The 9,588-nt window shown below is 43.8% G+C and overlaps 1 pseudogene; it reads right to left on the bottom strand.

Annotated features, from left to right (window-relative positions):
- Positions 1 to 8,422: 8,422 nt before the first annotated feature.
- Positions 8,423 to 9,328, bottom strand: LOC122311405 (annotated as a pseudogene).
- Positions 9,329 to 9,588: the final 260 nt, after the last annotated feature.

The following is a 9,588-nucleotide window of genomic DNA, read 5'->3' as shown; positions in this document are numbered from 1 at the left end:
CAGAACTGCGATGTGAACCTCGGGTCTCGATCCGACACTATAGTCTTTGGTATGCCATGTAGCCGCACTATCTCCTTGACATACAAACGGGTCAACTTACCCAAAGAGTCGGTGTTGTTAACAGGCAGAAAATGAGCACTCTTCGTTAACCGGTCCACGATCACCCAAACAGAATTCTTCCCACTAGGTGTTCTCGGCAAACCCACTACGAAGTCCATCGTGATGTCATCCCATTTCCACTCAGGAATAGGGAGGGGTTGGAGCATGCCTGCAGGTCTCTGATGCTCGGCCTTTACCTGACGACACGTGTGGCATTTCTCCACATATAAGGCAACGTCCTTCTTCATTCCATCCCACCAGTAATTTTTCTTCAAGTCACGATACATCTTTGTACTGCCGGGATGAACTGAATACGGGGCCGCATGAGCTTCCGCCATGATTCGTTCTTTGAAATCTGAGTCCTTCGGGACCACTCTGCGATCTCGGAACCGAAGTACCCCATCACTATCCATGCTATAGTGCAACGGCCCTCGAGATTTTCGGACTCTTTTCCTGATGTTCAGCAGCTTCTGATCCTTTCTTTGGAGAGCTTTCAATTCTTCAAAATCTGTTACCCGAATGTCAAGAACTAAAGACAAAATCTCTACTTGCTGCGAACTCTCTATAAGGAGCCTTCTCATCCCATAAAGTAATGAATCCACTTTTGACGGTTCGGCTTCATCCTCCAAATGAGACTTCCGGCTCAAAGCATCAGCAACTATATTAGCCTTCCCCGGGTGGTACTTGATCTCACACTGATAGTCACTGATTAGCTGCAGCCAACGCCTTTGCCTCATATTCAGATTTTTCTGGGAAAACAAATGCTTCAAGCTCTTATGATCAGTAAATACCTCACAAGCTTCCCCATACAAGAAATGCCGCCAGATCTTGAGTGCAAAAACAATCGCAGCCAATTCTAGATCATGCGTCGGATAATTCTTCTCATGGTCCTTAAGCTGACGAGATGCATAGGCTACAACCCGTCCTTCCTGCATAAGGACACAACCCAAACCGAACTTAGACGCATCACTGAAGACTACGAATGGCTTATGCGGTTCTGGGAGTGCTAACACTGGTGCCGTTGTCAACCTGTTCTTCAATTCCTGGAAGCTTCTCTCACATTTCTCTGACCACACAAATTCTGTATTCTTCCGAGTCAAAGCTGTGAGAGGTCCGGATAGGCGAGCAAAACCTTCTACAAACCTTCGGTAGTAACCGGCGAGTCCCAAGAAACTCCTGATCTCGCGTACTGTAGTTGGGCGTGGCCATGACAAAATGGCTTCTACCTTACTAGGATCAACTGCCACTCCACCCTGGGAAATTACATGCCCAAGAAATTTAACTTCTTCCAACCAGAACTCACACTTGCTGAGCTTGGCGTATAACTGGTGCTCTCTCAATCTCTCTAGTACCAGGCTAAGATGATACACATGCTCTTCAACATCTCGGGAATAAATCAGTATATCATCGATAAATACTACCACAAAGGAATCCATGTAAGGTTGAAACACCCTATTCATCAAATCCATGAACGCTGCAGGGGCATTAGCTAACCCAAACGGCATCACCTTAAATTCATAATGCCCATACCTCGACCTGAAAGCAGTTTTAGGCACATCCTGGTCTCTGATTCTCAGCTGGTAGTATCCCGACCTCAGATCAATCTTAGAGAACACGGCTGCTCCTTGAAGTTGGTCAAATAAATCATCTATTCGCGGGAGAGGATATTTATTTTTGATGGTCACCTTGTTCAACTCCCGATAGTCAATGCACATACGAATGGTTCCATCTTTCTTTTTAACAAATAAAACTGGAGCACCCCACGGCGACGTACTAGGCTGAATAAACCCCTTCTCTACTAATTCTTGCAACTGAGTCTTCAACTCTTTCAATTCAGCCGGTGCCATGCGGTAAGGAGCCTTATGCACAGGAGCCGCTCCAAGTTCCAAGTCTATAACAAACTCCATCTCTCGCACGGGGGGTAGTCCGGGCAAGTCATCCACAAACACATCGGGGAACTCTTCCACAACTGGAATGTCTGCCAAGGACTTCTTCTCAGACGGCGTGGACACCATCTGAACCAAGAATGCATCCGCTCCCCATGCAATCTCTCTTCTTGCCTGTATCGCCGATATAATCATCGGCTTTTCTTTTAATCTACTCCCCGCAAATTCCAGACAATCACCATCCGGAAGCTGAAAGCTAATTGTCCGACTTCTGCAATTAATAGTCGCAGAATATCGGTATAGCCAATCCATCCCGAGGATGATATCAAAACCCAACAGCTTGAATACCACCAGATCAGCATCCAAAAACCTTCCCTCAAGATTTAACGGGCATCCCAACGCAACCTTGGAACACCACACCATCTCGCCATCGGGTAGCGCCACTACCATAGCCTTCGGCAACGGTTCCGTGACCAAGTTACACACCCGAGCAAACGTGGAAGACACAAACGATCGTGAAGCACCGGAATCAAACAAAGTACAAGCATAAAACTCATACAAACGGACTCTTCCTGAACCAAACACACAACCCATGAAATCCAAAAAAAACAACGAAGAAACCAAATGCACCAAAAAAAATTAAATCCAACTTAAAAGACTAAATTGATCCATACCTGTGATTACTCCAGCATCATGGGTCGCTGGTGCCTCATCGTCCACCTCTCCGGGCGTGACAGCATAAACCCGGGCTTGCACTGCTTGTCTCGGGTTGGTTCTTCCACCGTGTCTACCTCCACGGCTTCCTTGAGCTCTAACGGGGCAATCCCGAGCAATATGCCCCACTTGGCCGCACCGATAACACTGGGGTCCGCTACTCGTCCGACACTCGCCCTCATGAGCTCTATTACAAACTCCACAAACAGGCATACGTCCTCCCATGCGAACACTGGAGGATGCTTGAGATCGGGTTCCAGTCCACTGAACAAACTTCTGAGGTGAACCCGAGCTGCTTCCTTCACCAGAAAAACTCCGCCTCTTTTGCCCTGAAGGGGAGCCCAAACTCAGATTATTTTCCCTCTCTATAAGGGTGGCCACATCCACTAACTCCTGAAAAGTGGTTATCCGATGGCTGACCACCATGCGGCGTATGTCCTGACGCAGCCCCTCCTGGAAACGATCTGCTCGCATCTCCTCAGTGGCGACAAGATGAGGAGCAAACCGCTCAAGTTCTATGAACCTTCGGGCGTACAGCTCCACTGTCGCGCCCCCTTGGACCAGATTAGAGAACTCTCTTGCCTTTTGCTTCCTTACCGATGCGGGAAAGAAGTAGTCATTGAACTCTTTCTTGAAACGCTGCCAGGTCACCGCAGCAAAAGATCCCAATTCAGATTCCAACAGCACCCTCTTGGTATCCCACCAATCAGAAGCAGTGCCCTGCAAGAGGTAGCTGGCGTAAAGTACTTGTTGTGCCTCAGTGCACCCACACACCTCAAAAGTCTTCTCCAGATCTTTGATCCATTTTCCAGCCTGAACTGGATCCTCATTTCCCGCGAAGTGTGGAGTCCGATGCGCTAGGAAGCGCTCATAGGTGCATCCGGCCTGCACCATGCTGCTGGACCCTCCTGGATACATCCAAGGCCCTCCCTGATATGGCCAAGGACCTCCTGGTTGTGGCCAATACCCTCCTTGTTGCGGACAAGGTTCTCCTGACGGTGGATAAGGTCCTCCTGATGGTGGACAAGGCCCTCCTGATGGTGGCCAAGGACCCCTTTGTGGTGGCCAAGGTCCTTGTGGTGGCCAAGGCCCTGCCTGTTGGGACCTCGCAATCTGTTGCATAAACTCCGTCATCTGCCGAATTGCTTCGGCTATGGAGTCATCTCTGGAGGTATTTTCTTGCGGTTCCTGAGTATTTTTCCTTGGTCTCCCTGGTCTCCCCATATTCCCGTCACAACACTACTCTTGACCCTCCTTTAAGAAAACAAATAAAACCATCATAAAACCAACAAAAACAAAAACAGCACTACACAGCAGAAACAAAAGAAACCAGCATGCCAAAACATAACTAAATAAATAAAACAAACAAACAAGCTCACACAAATAAAACAAATAAGACAACTATACTTAACATAATTTTCAAAACACAACTTTAAAAACATTCTGGTACTACCTACGGGACATGTGGTTTTACCCAGAGCCAAACCGCTCTGATACCACCTGTGACGCCCCCAAAATCCCCACGCCCGAACACGGGGAAATTGAGACGTCCGGATGGTGACAACCCGGGTCACCATCCCATCGACGGGTGCCGAGTGTGTGCAAGGCAACAGATGTGTACAGAGAAACACGCAGCGGATAACGAAAGTCATAACTAAGTACCAGAATTTTTCTTAACGTAATACAAGCTGTTTAAAACGTACATAGATAAATATTACAAAACACGAATACAGTTTTAAACAAATATAAAGATAGCATCAGCAACCCGGCGGAGCCGCATCCTCGGGCTCAGCCTCCTCCTCTTCGTCCTCTAACTCTGCACCAAAAGCTACGGAACCACGAATGGTACCGCAGGTAAGTAAAACCCAAACACTACCAGATAAAAACACATAAAACTCATACAAGATGCATGAAACATGCCCAATGCACAAAGCCCACAAAAAACCCAAGTTTTCCACACACGCCAAAAAACCCATTTGGCCCAAAAGCATATCCTTTCTGAAAAACACGCCAAAAGTCACATTTGGCCGCCAAAAGTCCATTTGGCCCAATATCTCGCCGGAAGTCCATCCAGCCCAATATCTCGCCAGAAGTCCATCTGGCCCACGCCAAAAGTCCCATTTGGCCTCATAAACCATTATCCAATTTTAACCGTATGCACCATGACCTCCCCTAGGGGTCATCCGCACACCCTGGCTCCAGTGTCACACCGTAGAGTATCACCACGCATGTGACACCTAACGAGCGATGCCCAGTTCCGCGCCTCCCGCGCGTGCGTAGCCAAGCACCCTCTAGCCCTCGCCAGCGAAGGGCCACGGAGTCGGTGAGTAGGGCGATGCCCGGTTCCGCGCCCGGCGCGTTCGTAGCCAAGCATCCCCTAGCCCCGCTCCCGTCATCTCTCTCGACAACTCAGGGGACATCACTCAGTTTATTCCGCTCCCGAGTGACCAGAGGAGCTCCACCGAGATAATAACCCATCCCGGCTTGGGCTCGTGATACACACGCACCCGTAAAACCACTCACGCCAATACACAGGCTTTTCACACATGAACAAAAACACCCATGCATGCACCATGAAATGCCATATCAATGCATAATAAATTAACCAACCAACATAAATCAATTAAACAGACAACTCCGTCCTCCATCCATCCGACCCCCGAAACTCCTCGGACTCAGTCCGGAATCAACAACCAACAACAGTAAAATATTTGAATGAGCAATATATATTAAAATCTGAAAATAGGGTTTGGAAAATACTTACAGCGCTATACGGCAATTTTAGAAAACAAGCGGCGTTGCAAGCGGCGGAAAAACAGCAACGTCACAGTGAAAATTCACTGTGGCCGTGGGTCTGAAAAACCCACTTTTGAACGGGGACAAACTAGGACACGAGATTGATGGAGGATGGTCAAGGGATGGTTGTGAAGCTAATGGAAGTGACGGACGGCCGTGGGTGGCGGCGGAATGGCCGGAAATGGCCAAAAAGAGCAAATCGGAAAACAAGCTCGTGGGAGCTGCTCCGGTGGTCGTTGGAGGCCGGAAATGGGTGGGTTAGGACGGCAAGGGACCGGTGATGAAGTGGTAAAGAAATGGTGGCCGGAGGTGGAGCGACGGCGGCGGATCGGAGTGAAATCCGTGGAGGCTTGTTGGGCTTTTTCCGGCCAAATGGCCGGCCGGTTGGGGGTGGTTTTCGGTGGGGAGGCGCACCGGAGGGAGGGGAAGAAAATGGGACCGGTGGGGGTCCGGTTGGTGGCCGGACGGCGCTGGGCTGGAGGAGAGAGAGGGACGACGCAGGGGAGAGGGAGAGAGAGAGAGAGAGAGAGAGAGAGAGAGAGAGAGAGAGAGAGAGAGAGAGAGAGAGAGAGAGAGAGAGAGAGCACGGGGGGGGGGTTCGGTCGAGCGGGAGAGGAAAGAAAGAAAAAAAGAAAAAAGAAAAAGAAGGAAAAAAGGAAAAGAATGGAAAAGAAAAAGGAAAAAGAGAAAAAAATGAAAAAGATGTGAAAAGAGATGAGGTCCAATCCTCACTCCGGGAAAACGAAACAAACCGCCAAAAAGATTAAAACCACAAAACAACTTAAAGAAATAAAACACAACCTCAAATAAAATAAATTAAATTAAAACCCAATTTTTAAAACGCAAATAAATTAAAATAAATAGCTAATATATTAATTAAAATAAAAACAAATATTTCAGCGAAAATACACTCAAAAACGGGTCATCACAGATACCAATGTAAGAAAACATAGTGGAAAGTACATCAAGCTCAGCTTATAAAGTTGCTCTACAAGTTTCTCCAAATCGACAAATTTCAAGAGTTTCCACTTAGTGGTAAAGCGTACTATGTAGTTTAAAACTAGAGTAACGCTTTAACAAATCCACAACCTAAATATTATTTTAAGAGAGAACAAAAGAGAGAAAGCTTTTTACTAATTTAAATGATTACCAAGAATCAAAAGAGGGAGACTATATATAACCCCCTACAACACTGGCCTTAAAGGCCAGCGTAAAACTGCCATTTAATGGCAGTAATGCATGGCTTTAAGCCATACGTTATAAGCAAATAACGCATGGCCTTTAGGCTATGCGTTAGACAAAGTGAAGAAGGAGTCTGTCCCATGTGGGCGCCCCTCCATTTAACAACATCAACAACAAAATCGCAAGGCCAACAACGGGTAGGTAAAGATGGCTCTGTATATGTATATATTTAAAGAGGAGCAGTGCTACATACAGTCGTGGAATTGCAAACGCCGCACAATCGCTTTGAAAAAGAGTAGGGTCCACGATTAAAAAGTTAGTTTTTTTTCATGTTGGTCCCATATTAATTCATTTCTTTCAAAGTAACGGTACGCTACTTGCATAACTACGATTGCAAATATCATTTCTCTTTGAAGAGATGGAGCACGTACGTACGTACGTACGTCCACATTGTCTGACTTTACATCTAATAAAACTGAAAGGAAAAATAATTAAATAAAATTTTCTGAATATCTAAAAGGAATTAATGGGAAATTATTACTTGTTGTACATACTTGCGTACGTATATGTATATAATTAATTTTTGGAGTGATTTTAGTGAAATCGATGTTTTTATTTAATTTAACCTATTCCAATGAGAGAGTAGTACTCTAGCGGAGGGAAAAGAGTTGCACTGTATTTTCTTTTCAAGTAATGATACACACAATATTCTTCATAATACTTTTCACAATACATGATATAAAATGAAGGTATTTTTATAAAGTAGTGTTTTTTTAGATGATATTTTATAATAATGCCCTTAATTTTAAAATATGATTGAAATATGTTATGAAAAGTATAGTGTATTTATCATTTTTCCTTTTCTACTTTACATATAGTCAATTTTACCGTAATTATGTTAGACGGCACGCATAAATATGTGTTACCGTACGTCCCTTGAATGATGTAAATTTCATATACGCTCAGCATCTCTCTTTATTTGGGTAACACTGCTCGAGGCCCTCTTGACAAACGCCCAATTTGACGAATGATGAGGCATTTCTACGTCGGTTTACTAGTTGTGCATGAATCTACGAAAATTTGAAGCGTATTAACTCTAGAGATAATTTTAGGGAAAAAAAAAAAAAAAGCTCTACTCTCTCTTAGTTTATACTACTCACTCTAACACTTAACATAGTATCACATTATTTAAAAAATATTTTAAATTAAAATATCAAAGTAATTTTAAATAATTAATTCACCGGTTTTACTGATTTGTCTTTTCTTTTCTTTTCATTTCTTTCTTGTTAATAAGAACGTTTCTTTGAGATGAATGGTGGTTGGCTACTTGGGTCCATGCGTTTATCAGAGCCAATGTTAATGACTAGAGGGCAAATAATTGGATCCGATATTTGCCTTACACTTGGGCTGATAGCGAGTCCGGTTAACAGATAATAAGTAATATACCCGATCCATTTTTTTAATTAAAACAAATAAAAACGTAACGGATCTATGCACTATAACGGGTAAATTTATTTCTTTATCAAAATTACTACAATACTCGTTCCTTTTACGTCAAGCGTACGATGCCACAACTCAAGTAGAGTAATTAATTAAGTAAATGAGAGAGTACGTAAAGAACCGTCTTATTTCATTATAATTATTTAAATAACGTTACAACAAATGAAATATATATGAAAATTTTCAGTTTATTAGAATTGTTTAACGGTTCATTAATGTGTTTATTATTTTATATATTTCTATTTTTAGAATACTTTTTGAAGATATTCAACCAGATTCTTATCTACTTGAAAGGCCTTGGTGAGAAGATCGGAATTAATGGGAGGCTCAGATCCAAATACTGCATTGGCTATGGTGATAACTCCCGGATTCTGGCTGCTGAGACCAGCAAAGGCAATGGCATTGGATTTTCTAATATTTAATTGGAAGTGAACGAGACCAACTGGGAATACAAAGACATCTCCGACATTTAGAACTTTGGTGAAGAGAATGTTTTTTCCATCAGCTTGGTTAGAGGTGACAAAGCCAACGTAAAGAGTACCCTCCAAGACAAATAGAACCTCAGTGGCACGAGGATGTGTGTGTGGAGGATTTTGGCCGTATGGTGCAAAGTCAAGGCGAGCCAAGGATATGCCTAGAGTGTTAAGGCCTGGAAATTGTTTCGCAGTAACGGTGGTGACATTTGACCCCTGTTTACCCGAAGTGTCTCTAGCAACATTTAGGCGCCCTTAGAAGAAGAAGTCCTCAGCTTCGACATCCTTTGGATCCTTGCAAAACTTTCCATTCACAAATACTGCATGCAGAAAATAAAAGTCTGTTACTATAAAAAAGGAACAGTAAAATGTCCATCATAATTGATAGTATGTAATGTAGTTAATAACGTGACCTTCAAGCATAATTATAGATAATGAGAAAATCAGTAAAGATGCTTTAAATTAAATGAATATTTCCAAAAGAAGCTACGTAGTAATAAGAATGTGTTCATACCGGCAGAATCGTACTTGTCGACCGCAACACAGAAGTCTTGAAGAGGACTAGGGTCAGAGGCAAAGGCAAGAGAGCAAGCCAAGGCCAACAGGGCCACAGTTGCAACCTGGTACATGAGAACACTACCTTTCATCATGTTGGAGGCTCTCTAACTGTTAGTAAAAAATTTTGTGTAGTATTGGTCAGGTGAGGGTTGAGAGAGATACGTTGCAATATGGAAACATGTGATCTATTTATAGAGGGAAAACCACCGAACCAGTCTATGTTATTGCTTGCACGGTAAAAGATTAGACTTGGAAAGTCTTGAGTAGTTATAATTAATAAGGCTTTTATTTGAGGGGCGAATTCATGTTGATCTTTTCTCTAACCACTACGTACACACATGATGTTGAAAACCGCAACCAAAATTCGACCACTTCCAAAT

The sequence above is a fragment of the Carya illinoinensis genome, chromosome 5, assembly GCF_018687715.1.
Source record: "Carya illinoinensis cultivar Pawnee chromosome 5, C.illinoinensisPawnee_v1, whole genome shotgun sequence".
NCBI classification, from domain to species: domain Eukaryota; kingdom Viridiplantae; phylum Streptophyta; class Magnoliopsida; order Fagales; family Juglandaceae; genus Carya; species Carya illinoinensis.
Note: the sequence above shows the minus strand (reverse complement) of the source record. Positions and strands in the feature narration are given on the sequence as shown.